Source organism: Syngnathus scovelli, unplaced genomic scaffold (genome assembly GCF_024217435.2).
Source record: "Syngnathus scovelli strain Florida unplaced genomic scaffold, RoL_Ssco_1.2 HiC_scaffold_29, whole genome shotgun sequence".
NCBI classification, from domain to species: Eukaryota; Metazoa; Chordata; class Actinopteri; order Syngnathiformes; family Syngnathidae; genus Syngnathus; species Syngnathus scovelli.
Genome location: NW_026061381.1, coordinates 1,241,380 through 1,258,102, shown reverse-complemented (window position 1 = coordinate 1,258,102; position 16,723 = coordinate 1,241,380). Strand labels below are relative to the sequence as shown.

At 44.3% G+C, this 16,723-nt stretch overlaps 1 long non-coding RNA gene and 1 other non-coding gene across 2 annotated transcripts; both read right to left on the bottom strand.

The window, feature by feature from the left end:
• Positions 1 to 217: 217 nt before the first annotated feature.
• LOC125993461 (U1 spliceosomal RNA) lies at positions 218 to 381 on the bottom strand. The gene has a single exon (XR_007490239.1). It is a non-coding gene; the product is annotated as a U1 spliceosomal RNA (small nuclear RNA).
• An 11,282-nt stretch (positions 382 to 11,663) lies between these two features.
• LOC137839965 (uncharacterized) lies at positions 11,664 to 15,245 on the bottom strand. Its single transcript, XR_011086352.1, has 2 exons — positions 14,452 to 15,245; positions 11,664 to 14,316 (listed from the first exon to the last, which is right to left on the bottom strand). It is a non-coding gene; the product is annotated as an uncharacterized lncRNA (long non-coding RNA).
• Between the last annotated feature and the right edge of the window lie 1,478 nt (positions 15,246 to 16,723).

The window sequence follows — 16,723 nt, the reverse complement described above, 5'->3', positions numbered from 1 at the left end:
GCATTCCAACATAAGCATAAAGCTAATCTAGCTACGTTATTTATTACAGGCTGCATTCCAACATAATCATACGATAAGGATAATCTGGAAAACCCTGACACACAGTTCCAGAGTACAGTTAATTACATAATCAAAAGCGTTCAGTGTGTCACAGCATCGCAGACTTCAACTCCATGTGCGTACTACTGCGCTTAATTTTTGTTTTCATCAGAAAGACCAGAGGAGAGCGCGAACACAGTCCCCCACTACCAGAAATAATGCAGTTGAGATTCCCACAGTAGGGGAATTTGCAGAGGTCAGCACAACCAGAGTGCAATGGCTGAGCCTCACTTTGGGTGAACCACCTTCTTGATCATGGTGTCTCCCCTTCCAGGTAGGTATGAACTGTACAAGTTGCCGGGCCGACGTCTTTACCGCACACGCCATCTTCAGTCACGGGCTTAATTGCTAAAAACGTGTGGCACACATACACACTCAGTGGATGAAACAGGATTCGTAGAACTGTTTAAAAAGTACCTTTGGTCATTACAAAACCAAAGCATTATAAATTAAGTAAAACATAGATTAAGAGACACTATCACCATGCTTTGCTTCTTTTTCTACCCTTCATTGCCCCTACCCCCACGCCTTTGTTCACCTCCTTTGTCTTCGTCGCCAATGAACGTTGGTGTACCGATGTCATGGTGTTGAAAGAGTTTTGCAGCCCTCTCCTAGAAACACTTTTCATAAACTGCCGGCCGTTCTATTCACCACGGGAGTTCTCCTCGATCGTCATGGCGGCTGTTTACATCCCACCACACGCACGTGCGAGTGAAGCCACGCAGATGCTGGCTGACCAGGTGACAGACATGGAGAAACTTCTACCAAATTCACTAATCATTGTTCTGGGTGATCTTAACAGGGCGAACCTCGCACACGAACTCCCCAGATACAGACAGCACATAACGTGTCCCACCAGAGGGGCACAGACACTGGACCACTGCTACACCGTAATTAAGGATGCATACCACTCTGTGGCTCGTGCAGCTTTAGGACTCTCGGACCACTGTCTAGTTCATCTGGTCCCTGCCTACAGACAGAAACTAAAAACTTCTAAGCCTGTGGTGAGGACTGTCAGGAAGTGGACAGTGGAGTCAAGGCAGGACCTCCAAGCCTGCTTTGACTGCACCGATTGGAGTGTTTTTGATGCTGCAAATTCAGACTTGCATGAACTCACTGACACTGTCACATCATACATCAGTTTTTGTGAGGATCTGTGTGTGCAGACTAAGACCTTCTGCACGTACAACAACGACAAACCTTGGTTTACACCGAACCTTAGGAGGCTGCGCAAAGTCAAGGAGGAGGCCTACAGGAGCGGCGACCGGGACCTGTTCAAGCAGACCAGAAACACACTGAACCGAGAGGTCAGGAAAGCCAGGAGGTGTTACGGGGAGAGCCTGGAGAGACACCTCTCTGCCAATCCTGATCCCTCAACAGTGTGGAAAGGCCTGCAGAGCATCACGGGCTTCAAGAAACGAACCCCCCGTCCTGTGGAGAGCCCAAGGCTCGCTGACCAGCTAAACAGGTTCTACTGCAGGTTTGATCGGTCCTCCCACACAACGGGACCTCCTGCAGCACAATCCACACAATCCACATACTCACCTCCCCCCACAACTGCTCTGTCCACACCTCCATCACCGTGGTCACCGACTCTCTCTCTTGCAGAGGCCGCGCCCGCACTCCAGATTCGCGAGGAGGAAGTGCGCCGGATGTTCCGGAGACAAAAGATCAGGAAGGCACCGGGCCCAGACGGCGTGTCACCTTCCTGTTTGAAAGTCTGCGCTGAGCAGCTGGCGCCCACCTTTGCACGGATCTTCAACCGTTCCCTGGAGCTGTGTGAGGTGCCCTCGTGCTTCAAGAGCTCCACCATCGTTCCAGTGGCCAAGAAGCCCGCCATCACAGGTATGAATGACTATAGACCTGTTGCACTGACATCTGTGGTCATGAAATCTTTCGAGAGGTTAGTACTGAACCACCTGAAGGATGTCACGGGCCCCCTGCTGGACCCCCACCAGTTTGCCTACCGGGCAAACAGGTCGGTAGATGATGCGGTCAACATGGGACTGCACTACATCCTGCAACACCTGGACACCCCAGGAAAGTACGCCAGGATCCTGTTTGTGGACTTCAGCTCGGCGTTCAACACCATCGCTCCTGACATCCTCCAACAGAAGCTCATCCAGCTTGCGGTGCCTGCCTCCACCTGTCAGTGGATCACCAGCTTCCTGACCAACAGGAGACAGCGTGTGAGGCTGGGGAGCATCACATCTGACACCCTGACCACCAACACTGGAGCCCCTCAGGGATGCGTCCTCTCCCCACTGCTCTTCTCCCTCTACACCAACAATTTCTCCGCAAGTGACTCTTCCGTGAAGCTCCTGAAGTATGCAGACGACACCACTCTCATCGGACTGATCCAGAACGGTGATGAGACTGCGTACAGACAGGAGGTGGAGCGGCTGGTCCACTGGTGCAGCCAAAACCACCTGGACCTGAACCCGCTCAAGACCGTGGAGATGACAGTGGACTTCAGGCGAGGCCCTTCACCACTTTCACCCCTCACTATCCGCAGTAATACTATTCTCTCCACAGACACCTTCAAGTTCCTGGGAACCACAATCTCTCGGGACCTGAAATGGACCGGCCACATAGACTCTGTCCGCAAGAAGGCCCAGCAGAGGCTGTACTTCCTGAGACAGCTCAAGAAGTTCAACCTGCCACGGGAGCTGCTGAAGACCTTCTACACTGCCATCATCCAGTCTGTCCTCTGCACCTCCATCACTGTCTGGTTTGGATCGGCCTCCAAACAAGACAAGCACAGACTGCAACGGACAATAAGGACTGCAGAAAAGATAATTGGAATCAACCTCCCATCTATCCAAGACTTGTACCTGTCCAGGACCAGGAAACGTGCAAGTAACATCTCAACAGACCCTTCGCACCCAGGTTGCAGCCTGTTTGAACTACTCCCCTCCGGACGCCGTTATAGAGCTCTGTACACAAAAACCAGCAGACACAGAGACAGCTTCTTCCCCCAGGCTGTCGCTCTGATGAACTCACACCACTCTTAGAGTCTCAGAGTCATTACTGTGCAATAACATCCCGCTTGCCACACCTTTTTTGTCTACACTGTTTGTACTATGTGTCCTCTCTGCATCCATTGCAGCCTGGTCATCCTAGAAGAGGGACCCTCCCATCTGTGGTCTCTTCTCAAGGTTTCTCATTTCCCCTAGCTGGAGTTTTGAGTTTTTCCTTGCCCTCTTGGGAGTTTAAGATCAGGGGGTGTTTGAGAATATCTTTCGTTCTTCACATGTCCTGAGTGTTGTTGTTAGTCACCTAAATGTTGAACAGAGGCTGTGATTTACCGAAGTCAAATTCCTTGTTTGGCACGCTCAAACATGGCGAATAAAAAACTCTTGAATCTTGAATCTTGAATCTTGAATCTAGTGGTGATGGCAGCAACCATAACAAACCATAAAAAATAAAGTAAAAATAATATATCGGCAAAAACATGCCTATCATGCATTGCCTCTTTTAACCTGAGAACCCTAAAACTGTATGAATTTGTATTTATTGAAAACGTCCAACATTACCACTGAATAATATATTTTTTTTCTGAACAAGTTTTGAAAATGACAAATATATTAAATAACTATAACATAAATAGTTCACCGCCACACGGCCCCAAGCACCGGCATCGACTTCCAGGCATGTTCAGTGAGGACCTCTCCTGGTCCGCAAACACCTCGTCACTGGAAAAGAAAGCTCAGCGCCGCCTGCCGCTGATCATCGACGGTGCTGTGGTGGAGAGGGTGAGCTGCACCAAGTTCCTGGGGGTGCACATCAGTGAGGACCTCTCCTGGTCCGCAAACACCTCGTCACTGGAAAAGAAAGCTCAGCGCCGCCTGTACTTGCTCAGGCGTGCATGTGCTCCTCAGGCAGTCGTGTCTACATTCTACCGTGGCACCATTGAGAGCGTCCTCACCAGTTGCATCGCTATCTGGGGTGGTAACTGCACTGAACAGAACTTGAAGGCCCTGCAGCGCATAGTGAATACGGCTGGTAAGATTATTGGTGCTTCGCTCCCCTCCCTGAAGGACATTTACACCTCCCATCTCACCCGCAAGGCAACCTCGATTGCGAGAGATGTGAGTCACCCGGCTCACTCTTTGTTTGACGTTCTGCCTGCGCTCCCGCACCACCAGACTCGCCAACAGCTTCTTACTCCAGGCTGTTAGGGCCCTGAACTCGCTACCCCCTTCTGCGTAGCGTGCGGCACTGTTGCGCTATTTTCTGGAATGTCTGCTGTACGCGCACTTGCTCCTTTTTTTTTTTTTTTTGCTCCTCTTTTTTATTTATTTATTTGTTGTTATTTATTCATTATTTATTCAGCACGCTTTTGTTATACTTGTTCACTTGTTTGTCTGTTGTGGGCCATGTCTTGTCACCGTGGGATAGGGGGGAACGAAATTTCGGTTTCTTTGTGTGTCTTTGGCATGTGGAGAAATTGACAATAAAGCTGACTTTGACTTTGACTTTGATATGAAACTGGTGGGGTTTGGTACCGCCAACAAGGTTAAGAACCACTGCTCGAGATACTTCCTAAAGCTTCCAATGAGAGTGTGGATTCTGGTTGAAGGTATATTGGACCATTCTTCTTGACAAATCTGTAACTCCCATGAACTTCATTTCACTTTTCAATTATCTTTGTCTCTGTCCGCTATATGATATGTTTAACTGATATTGCTGATCTGAACAGCCAATGATTTATAAAGGAAAATCTTGAAATTTATTTTACATATGAATGAAACTTTGGCATATGACCTGTCAAACGCACCTCTTGCATTAAGGTGCCCCCGGCTTCCCGGTAACGGGTTTGTTTTAGCCGGGTTCGGAGATTCGTCCGTAATCTAACCACCCGAGTTAAATTAACTCTGTTAGGGTTTTCCAGGTTATCTTTATCGTAGGATTATGTTGGAATGTAAACTATAATGATTAAATCAATCTTGTCTTGCCCTCACAATGCAGAGTAAGATGAAGTGGTTGCTTCCTCTGCTTGATTGACCAGCTGCAGGGGAAGCAATCAAAGTTGTTCTGTTTCCCACAACAGTGTAAAACACCCCCTGCTCTGATCTTATCAGAGGCCGGGGGTACACCAAACCTGTCCACTCTCACCCCCACTCTGTTCCTCCTAATAAATATGCCCTTGCAGGAAGGAGACTTTTAGATTTCATTCCTGTAGCGAGTGATCTCTCCACCTGCAGGTGTCTAAAAGAACTTGCTTGTCTCCCGTGTGGTTCTTGCAAAATAAGTTGGAGTGAGCAAATCTCTAACGTTTTGGTGCCGAAACCCGGGATCCCTCATACCCATCATCTGGCTGACGGAGGACGACGCGCTGTACACCGTCGACGGGCCAGCGTCCATTAGCCGGACCTGGTAAAGAAAGACCTGGGAAGGAAATTCTTCGCTGGGCCAGCATCTTAGGTCTGCCTTCGTCTGACAGAGGTGGATTGACGGGACCCGGCAGTGCAACGAACCAGGGGACAAGTAAGTTAAAGGCCTGAAGTTGTGTGATTGTGTTGTTGTGAAACGCGTATAAAAAAAAAAAAAACACAGGTGCACGTGAGATTCGGCTTTGGTTTGTCCGAGCTATGAGATACGGCTTTGGTTTGTCCGAGCTATGAGATACGGCTTTGGTTTGTCCGAGCTATAAGATTCGGCTTTGGTTTGTCCGAGCTATGAGATTCGGCTTTGGTTTGTCCGAGCTATGAGATTCGGCTTTGGTTTGTCCGAGCTATGAGATACGGCTTTGGTTTGTCCGAGCCATGAGAAAAATACAAAGCGCTGGAGTTTGTGTAATTGAGAGTGTGGCTGGTAGGATAAATTGACTAAATAGCAGTTCTAGCATTGATCCACGGCAATAATACAGGCTAGTAATTTGTTGAAAGGTCAATTTAAACCTGCATTGAGGATCCTCAAAGAAATAAATAAGTAATAATAGTAATAATAATAATAATAATATTTTTTGAGACAAAGAGATTGTAAAACCTAAAAGTACTAGAATTAAGATGGGAAATAAAAACGGTAAATCTCTACCTCTTGACGGAGATGAGAAGTACATGGCGAGTAGATTTCTTAATTGTATGCAATATATGCCGAAGTGGAAGAAAAAGTATGGAGTAGAAAGGAAGTTGGGAAATCAAGTGGTAAAGAAATGCAACTTGCTTCTAGAAGATAAATAAATAAAATAAGAATGTGCTGTCCTCGTGTGCATGGGAGGGACCAGCTCATGATCGACCACAGGAAATGGCCAGCCTGTGACGAATCATTGGTGCTGGGAACTACCTTTTGCGTGCGAGAGCTCTGCATGTGTGTGTGTATATGTTAAAATGATGAACATTGGCTAAAGTTTTAGTATAAAAAAAAATTTGCTAGACTGTGGTCTATCCAATTTGCACCGCAGAACAGAAATTATTTTGAAAGATAAAAATGAGAGGAAAAAGAGAGAAATCTCTTTGCAAGCAGAAACTAATCCACACTAGTGCATGTTAAGTGTCGAGCCCACATGAGAAATTCGAAGAAAATAAAAATGACAGAACATGCTTTCAGGAATTGGAAGAAGCTAAATTGTGAATTTAAGATTTTGCAATGCTACATTTAATAGGAATAATTGATTGGTTGTGTTATAAGATTATACAAAATTCTAAATGCAAGCTAAATCTGAGAGATTGAGTTCTTCAAATTTAAAAACAAAGAAAAAATTCAGATTAATTTGCCAATTGTTTGTTTTAGTTTTTTTTTTTTGAATTGGTGGATTGTTCTACCAGGAAACCTGAGTTGAAAATGATATATGAATGTTGTGTGGTGAGCTTGGATGAATTGGGACCAATGTGATAGAAAGACTCCTTTTTGGAGACTGTGTGTGAGATGCAAATGAACATTGATGAATGATAGACTGAATGAAAAGAAATTACAGGTTGAATGGTTGAAGTCGTTGGCGACTACTATGGAAAATTAGTAGAGCGACTTTGATGAAAGAGTGATTTTGAGCAGGTTGAATGTTAGAAAGAAACACGTAGCTTTTGGATTGATAATTAACTACAGAAAAAAAAACTGGAGAACCAGTAACACATGTAGAAGATGTGTGAACTGGGAAATTGAGAAGCGTTTTGGACAGAAAGTCAAATTAAATGATGATGGAATCGTATGTAGTAAAGAACGCATTCTCCCAAAAAGATTGTCAAGGTGTGAGGTATGGGCGTTGCCAAGCCTCAAAAGGAGGGAGTGAGTAGGACAGATAGTGGAAGATAGTAATAATACAACACTTTATGACAATGAATTTTCGAATACATTTGGTGTTATACTGTGGTAATTTTTTTTATTCTGGTGTAGATAGGTTAGCAACACGAGAGATTTAGAGGTTCAAAAGAAAGACAGTCAAAAGAAAACATTTTTGATTTGGACAATTGCAGGCTAACAGGAACATACGAACGATAAGAACTACGAGAGTTGCAAACAACAGATGAAGAGCAGTCCTTGGCAGATTATATGATCAGGACGCTCAAACTGTGTCAAAGACAAATTTACTGCCGCCTGATCTTTCCTCCTCACAGGTCGACAACCCCATCAATCCAGGAGACTGGGTCTACATCAAGGTCATCAAAAGAAAGAACTGGGCCAGCCCGCGGTGGGAGGGACCGTTCCAAGTTTTGCTTGCTACTCCCACGGCGGTAAAAATTTCTCAACGGCCCAGCTGGATTCACCACAGCCACTGCAAGTTGCAGAGAGTGCTGGACCCCTAATTCGGAGTGGTGGGGAAGGCTGACTACAAAGGGGCCCCATCGTTTAGGGTGAGGCGTCTCAATGTTGGTGAAGAATTCATCGATCCCCACTCCGCTAGGCGAGGGGATGTCCCGGTGTCTCTGCCATCCTAGTAGCAACGGGGCTCCATATGCCAGATGGATCCTCTGCTGCGTTGTGGTTGGAGCGTGCTATGGTCTATTGACTCATCTGAACAGACCAAATGACAATGTTGCCCGTGGTAAACGATGGTCACATGATGAGAACTTTGAAGACTGGTCATGGGACCCCAGAAACCCATACGAAACCAACACTTGGTACCGGTATGTCAGGTTCACTGTGAGAGCTCACACACGGGAGGCGTGCTATGTGTGTTCGAAACTCCCCCCTTCCTCCACGCAAGTTCGCTTGGAGGCCAGAGCAATGAATGTCACTGAAGCAAAATGTATGGCATCCATGGGAGGAGTTGGATATCAGCACCGTGCCGTCACAGTCAAAGATGCCGACCCTTACCGCCCTGGACTTGCTGACGGTGCCTGTGATCAGCTGTTCTGGACAAATCTCAATGTGACTGTTAAAGGACGGACAATACCACAAGTGGCCTACACAGAGAGACCAGCTGGAGTGAATTACACATGTTACATCCAAGGTAACAAGACCCACGTCTGCATTAACGACGACTGCCCTCCAGGAGGAAACTGGATGGGAGCTTTGGACATCACCGATGAGTGTCAAGATAAGAGAGCCATTTCAGGTGGTGAGGGCTCTCCAACCAACATGGCTACACCATCGAACGGAACATACTTCATACAGAATGGCTGGTGGCTTTGTGGTCACAAGGTTTATCCGATGCTGCCCGCCAACTGGACAGGAGTGTGTGCACCAGTGTGGGTGACAGACCACACCTACAGGATACGACATCATCTGCTGACAGGAGCACACAACTCATCTGGACGTCGACGCAGAGCAGTTGCAATCTTTGACCCTCATGACCCTGTCTGGGGTGCGAACGTTCCAGAGGACCATAAAGTGTGGTCTGCCAGAGACAAAGTTGTCCTTGCGCTCTTCCCTCAGATTGGGGTTGGGAAACTATCGCTCTTCATCGAGACACTGAACTATCGTTTTCAATCCTTTGTGAATCTCTCGCTGCAAGTCAACGATGGACAAAATAGAGAGATTCAGGCTATTAGACTGAAGGTCTTGCAAAACAGGATGGTTCTGGACTTGTTGACGGCAGCACAAGGTGGTGTGTGCCACATCATTGGGACTTCCTGTTGCACATACATACCAGGAGAAAATGACACCCACATAAACGACGCCATGAATTCGCTGAAGAACTTACAGCAGGCCATGTCTAAAGACAAGGTCCCACATCAGTTTGATTTCTTTTCATGGCTATTCTCTGGCAACTGGTGGCAACTGCTGTTGAAATTGCTGTCTTCTGTGCTTGTTGTGCTGGTGGTGTTGTGCTCGTTTACGACCTGCGTTATCCCATGTTTGAAGTCTGCTGTGTCGAAGTTTGTGTCCTCTACTGTAGCCCAAGTTCATATACAACTTCTTAGAGATGACGGATGTGATGACGATAATGACACGTGGATTGCGTAGATGCTGCTCTGTTGGGCATGTTTTACAGAAACTTGATGATTTAACCATCGAAAATGCTTCGCAAGTGATGGATACAATGATGTACTGTTTCTGTGTTTTTATTTTTATTTTTTATTGATAGCATTCTGGTCGCCTGTGGCACAGGGGCCGTGTAAGAATTTTCCTGCTAATAACATCTGGCCAGCAGGTTTTTCGCTTACACAATAAGTTTGATCTGGGGTATTGAGGTAATGCCTCATCTTCACTGGAAAGTGTTGCTATCATTGTTTGTTGTTTTTATTTTTACTATTCTTCTTTCTTCATTATACATATATATATATGTTTTTTCTTACTTGTCTTTGTTGTTTGGGGTGACATAATCATATGATAAAACAGGAGGGAGATGTTAGGGTTTTCCAGGTTATCTTTATCGTAGGATTATGTTGGAATGTAAACTATAATGATTAAATCAATCTTGTCTTGCCCTCACAATGCAGAGTAAGATGAAGTGGTTGCTTCCTCTGCTTGATTGACCAGCTGCAGGGGAAGCAATCAAAGTTGTTCTGTTTCCCACAACAGTGTAAAACACCCCCTGCTCTGATCTTATCAGAGGCCGGGGGTACACCAAACCTGTCCACTCTCACCCCCACTCTGTTCCTCCTAATAAATATGCCCTTGCAGGAAGGAGACTTTTAGATTTCATTCCTGTAGCGAGTGATCTCTCCACCTGCAGGTGTCTAAAAGAACTTGCTTGTCTCCCGTGTGGTTCTTGCAAAATAAGTTGGAGTGAGCAAATCTCTAACAAACTCCACCGGAATCAATCTAATTTCTGTACGACGCCAATCCCTCTCAAGTCACCCGAAGCTCGAGCCGAGTAACTCAATTCGAGGCAAGACTTCGAAGTGACCGTATCGTATTGATGGCTCCCCGCTAGTGTTTGAAGTTCTTATTTTGTTACGGATATTTTTTAGATGTCTTTGTTAAGACCTCAGGGATTTGTTTGTATAGCGCACCCAAGCACTAGTTTTGCCGAAGTAAATGTTGATATGGGTCCGTACCACTTGGTCGCTCATGCAGCGAACCGACCAACTTTTTCATTCGAAAGAGAATCGAATTAATAAAAGTGTGACAATAATAGCATTTAAGAAGAAAATTAATGCACTTTATATCATTAATTCTAACTTCCTATACGTAGATCTAGCACTTAACCGTCGGAGTTCTTCACCCCACTTGATTGCTTTAAAAAAAAATAGCGACTTTCTTAAACCGAATAAAAATGTCGTGCTCTATTTAGATTTACCCAATAATTAATTTGGAAGGCAAGTCTATTTTCTGATCGTGTCCCATTTAACTTTTGACGCGGCCCGACAAATTTAGGAACTGGGCCGCGCCCGACGGACAGTTAAAATACTTTTATCCTCCACCAACTCCAATGATTTATTTTAACCGTCGTCGTTATGTTATTTAAAAAAAAAATGAATTTTCAACCGAATTTACTTTTAACGAAATCCACTCTTCCGTTAAATATTTACGAAAGTTATTTAATCCTCTAACTTGCTCGGAGTTACTTTTTACGCGGCCCGTCAAAAAAGGGGAAGCGGGCCTGAGCCTTTCAAATAGTTAAATAACTTTCCGTTCTACACAAAACCAATAATCTGATTTAAACATCCATCCATCCATCCATTTTCTGAACCGCTTAGTCCCCACGGGGGTCGCGGGCGTGCTGGAGCCTATCCCAGCCGTCATCGGGCAGTAGGCGGGGGACACCCTGAACTGGTTGCCAGCCAATCGCAGGGCACACAGAGACAGACAACCAATCGCACTCACACTCACACCTAGGGACAATTTGGAGTCTTCAATCGGCCTACCAAGCATGTTTTTGGAATGTGGGAGGAAACTGGAGTGCCCGGAGAAAACCCACGCGGGCCCGGGGAGAACATGCAAACTCCACACAGGGAGGGCCGGAGGTGGAATCGAACCCGCACCCTCCTAACTGTGAGGCGGACGTGCTACCCAGTGCGCTACCGAGCCGCCCCTGATTTAAACACTTCCTTTAATTTATTCAGACGAAACAACTTTCGAACGGATCGAAATTCACTCGTGGCTCAGATAACTACGGAAGTTATTTAAGTCTCTAACTTGTTCGGAGTTCCTTTTTACGCGGCCCGTCAAAAAGGGGAAGCGGGCCTGAGCCTTCGGTTGCATATTCAGTACAAATCCGCGCACAACGAAGTAAGTAATATACAAAACACATTTATTGTAGAAACATGGAATAGAATTACAAATCTCAATTACTCCAGAAACTGAACAATTTCACTCACTGTATCAGTGAACGTGTTAATAAAATCATTCAATCCCAGAACAATTCGATTGCAAAACACAGTTCATAAAAAAGGGAAGAGGTAAATACCAGCTGCGTGCTATTTTTGGTGGAAGCAAAGTCGAGTGATCAGTTCGATCTTGCTTCTAAAATCCAAATTAGAGAAACAGGCTGGCCACGAGGAAGCCGGCGGCCCGATGACTATTCCCCCCTCTCGCTAAAATACATAAAAACGGTCATCTTCACCTATTTCTCCTATAAAGTTGTCCAGTCCAATTTTTGGGAGTAAATCCAAGTTAATTTCAGTCCAGCGATCCTGCGTCTCACACAAAGATCTTTGGGACTTTTGGAAAAAAAATCTTGAAACTCCTCCGGGCCTCTTCACGTATGAGCGCTCTTTTGGGGGGAAAAAGCCCTGAAGCTGCTCCTGCAGGACCTTTTATAGACCTCTCCGTCCCCCCCCTCCCCTTTCTTTTCTCCTGTACTTTCCCTATAGGGTAAGACTGCCCAGTTTTCCCACGCCTATAGAAGGGACTGGCCAGCTTTCTCACGCCTATAGAGGGAACTGGGCAGTTTTCCCACGCCCATAGAGGGAACTGGCCAGTTTCCCCACGCTTGGTTATCTGTGGCCTTCAGCAGCTGTTTCCGCCCTGACCACGCAGTACTTTCCACCAAATGCACAGCTAGTGGTAAAACCTTTCACTTCCCCTTTTCTTCTCTTTCTGTTACATGAAAATAACTTTTTAAAGTTACGCTTCAATTAACTCTGAAATAAAAATCCAAACCCTTGACCTACTTTTCTAAACAATTTATGTCACGCCACTATTCTCATAGTGGCGGGTCTCTTGATCGAATTGACAAATATTGCTTAAAGCGGTTACAGAATACATTTTTAGCCAAGCAAAGAAATCAAAAATAAAAATCACATTTGTGCTTCTCCAAACAATTTATGTCACGCCACTATTCTCATAGTGACGGGTCTCTTGATCGAATTGACAAATAATATTGCTTTAAGCGGTTACAGAATACTTTTTTAGCCAAGCAAAGAAATCAAATATAAAAATCACATTTGTGCTTCCATGCGTGACTCACACTCTGACACCGTGCTACTCTTTTATTTCTATTTTACCATGTTTAGCTTATTGGCTCCTCTTTTGGTCTCACGTTTTGGTCTGGCGCCATCTTTTGGACAAATTTGGAATTTCAGCTCTGCCAATTTATTCCTGTGAACAATCCATATTCTACCATTTGCACCATCTCTACTCCCATGTTACATGACAGACCGTATGTGACCAAAGGTTTGAGGTCCAACCGAGACTTGAGCTGGGATCACTGGTTTCAGAGTCCAGAGTGTTCAAAGCAGGCTCAATTAACACAATTAGGACAAATTTATTAAAATCAATTCGGACTCACTTACCTTAGATACCTACCTTAGATACCTACCTTGGATACTTACCTCAAATTGGTACCACGCCTCTGGTCCCCGGACCACGCCCACCTAAAAAATTAGAAAAGACAAAAATCAAAAAAATATATACGTAAAAACTTACCTGAATAATCCACATACCTGTAGTAAGAAAAATGAGAAACAAAAAAATAAAAAACAAAAATAAAAAACAAAACAAAAAACAAAACAATAAAATATTCAAAATCATAATTCACAATATCAAATCGTAATTGGAACACATTCATTGAGGCTAAAACCAATTTTATTTCCAAAAAAGAAAAAGTCAGAAACAAAAACTAAAATTTGAAATTAGAAACTCTAACCAAACAGAGACTATAAAAGGACGCGCAGCGCAAAAGACACTCAGTGCGTGGAGAGAGAACAAAGAGAAAACAACTCAGCAGCAATTACAAACAGTAGATTTCAGCATCAATTTTATTTTTTGTTTGTTTGTGTGCCAGACCTGAGGAAGGCCCTAGCGGCCGAAACGTTGTCAAGGCACACATACATTATATATTGGCCAAACAAAATCTAACAAAAGAAATTTTATTAAAAACTACTTCATTAAAAACAACCATATTAAAAACAATTTTGTTTGATAAAAACAAGTGTATTACATATATAACAAAGGCGAATTCCAGCCATGTAGCAAGGTTGGACCACGGTCCACTATGGCCGACGCCGCCGCTTTGCTCGTCAGAACCCTGGGCTGGACGCTGGGAGGTGTGCCGGACGGATGGACCGTGCTTTTGCCCCTGCTTCCAACAGGAAGGGGGGCTCCTACTGCAATCAGAACCCTGGGCTGGACGCTGGGAGGTGTGCCGGACGGATGGACCGTGCTTTTGCCCCTGCTTCCAACAGGAAGGGGGGCTCCTACTGCAATCCTGACCCTACCCCCAACCCTAAACCTAACCCTAACCCCAACCCCAACCCTAACCCCAACCCTTACCCCAATCCCAGTCCCTTTTTACGTCCCACCAGGAACAGAACTTCCAACAAGTAGGACAATTAACATAATTAGGACAAATTGGTTTTACTTTATTCAGACCCACTTACATCTAATACCTACCTGGATACTTACCTCCAATTGGAACCACGCGTCTGGTCCCCGGACCACGCCCACCTGAAAAAAGCAGAAAAAAATTGACAAAACGGAATAAAACAAAAATATAAACAAAAGTCACCAAATGTTCTCAATAATATAATTACAAATTTGCAAAAACCCAATATATAATCCACCTACCTATGTACTACTTACCTGTAGTTTGGACCGCAATCCGAGATCCTAGACCATGTCTATTTGAAAAACAAAAAACATCAAAAAACATGAAAAAAAAAACAATTAAAAAACATTAAAAAACAAAATTAGTATGTTTACATTTCTATAATACCAATTCCAAGTTGACCAAATTATAATTATTTTGTTCAAACCTAATATGAAGGCTAGTTTAATTATGAAAATTAATTGAAAAATGAAAATATAAGCTAAAACACGTTACATTTCTAAAACGAAATTTCGAAAAACAAAAAAGATTTAAAACTTCAACCGAGCTGAGGGTATAAAAGGAATCCGCAAGGCAAAGGGCCTTTAGTGCGAATTTGGACTGCAAGCAAGACACATTGTTGCACCTTACAAAACAAAAATAGTTTTTCATATAATACCTGATGTCAGGTGTGCCAGACCTGATGAAGGCTTTAGATAGCCGAAACGTTGTCAGGGCACACACTGCATATTGGCCAGAATAAATCAAAAAAGAAACTTTATTTAAAAAAAAAATAACTTTATTAAATATATGACAAAGGCAAATTCTGGATCCACAGCCATGGATCAGGGTTGGACGACGGTCCACTATGGCCGATGCCACCGCGTTGCCCGCCGGAACCGTGAGCTGGGGGCTGATTGGAATCCCGGATGGATGGACCGTGCTTTTGCCTTTCCCTCCTCTAGGAGGGGGGGCTCCCACCGTAACCCTAACCCTAACCCTAACCCTAACCTGACCCCATTTCCCGATAAGACAAAAACGTCAACCTGCAAGTTAAAATTTGAAAATAAACGAGTCAAAATTTGAACGTAAACACAAATTTGAACAATAATTGCAAATAAGCACTATTTGAGACCAAAAGCAGTTAAAAGTAAATACTTACCTCAAATAAAACCACAATACTCACCCAAAACAAAAAAATGTGCATACCTATCAAATTTGAATGTAAACAATTGCAAATAAGCATTATTTGGGACAAAAAAGCAAAAAAAGCAGTTACAAGTAAATACTTACCTTAATTAAAACCATAATACTTACCCAAAACAAAAATATACTTACCTATTACGGAGATCACAAATCCACGCCCAATCGGTGCCTGCAAGAAAACAAGTTACTATGCTAAAGAAACAAGCGCAAATCGCTGGCTCCGCCCACTTGGAGGAGTGTATATAAGCACCGTTCGGAGCAGGAGCTCTCAGTCTCGATGCGGCCGTGGAGGAGGAAGCAGCTCCCCATGTGATGAAACTAAACTAAATTTAGATGCAATTCCTGTGTGCCAGACCTGAAGAAGGCACAAAAGATGCCGAAACGTTGTCGATGGCCACACAGATGAACAAAATCTAGCGCAAAATGACGCTGGTACAAAACCAATTGGAAACAAATAGTAATTTACCCACGCTCTACCCAGATAGGAGAGCGCATGGATGCCGCACAGAGCAAGATGCTCTCGCTCCACCCAGATAGGGGAGTCGATGAATTAGGTGCGAGGTACGAATATTTAGTTGAACGCAAGCGCAGCTGTCAATCTTACATGCCAAATCGAGACTCACTTATTAATTATATAACAAAGGCGACCGGATAGGTAAAGTGCAATCAAAAACAAACATACAATAAGCACAAACACATGTTCAAGGTCAAAAACGATCTTTATTAAGCCCTAATTAGTCCTGGCGAGCATGGCGGGTGCGGCCGCAACGGGCAGGATGCTCTGGAGCTGGTTGTGGGGTGCGGGCCAGGATGGTAGGACCGTGCCTTTGTTCCTCTCCTTCGGGGGAGGAACTCTTTACCTAATCCTAACTCGCCTGTGCCACCTCCAGTGCGCCCCCCCACGTTTCCGGTTTCCATCGAGCTCCTGTTACGTCTGTGTGCTGTCCCCTAAACTGGTCCTATCCCAGCCCTAATCCTAACCTATCCCCCATCCTAACCTAACCCCTAACCCTAACCCTAACCCTAACCCTAACCTGACCCCATTTCCCGATAAGACAAAAACGTCAACCTGCAAGTTAAAATTTGAAAATAAACAAGTCAAAATTTGAACGTAAACACAAATTTGAACAATAATTGCAAATAAGCACTATTTGAGACCAAAAGGCAGTTAAAAGTAAATACTTACTTCAAATAAAATCACAATACTCACCCAAAACAAAAAAATGTGCATACCTATCAAATTTGAATGTAAACAATTGCAAATAAGCATTATTTGGGACAAAAAAAAGCAAAACAAGCAGTTAAAAGTAAATACTTACCCAAAACAAAAATATACTTACC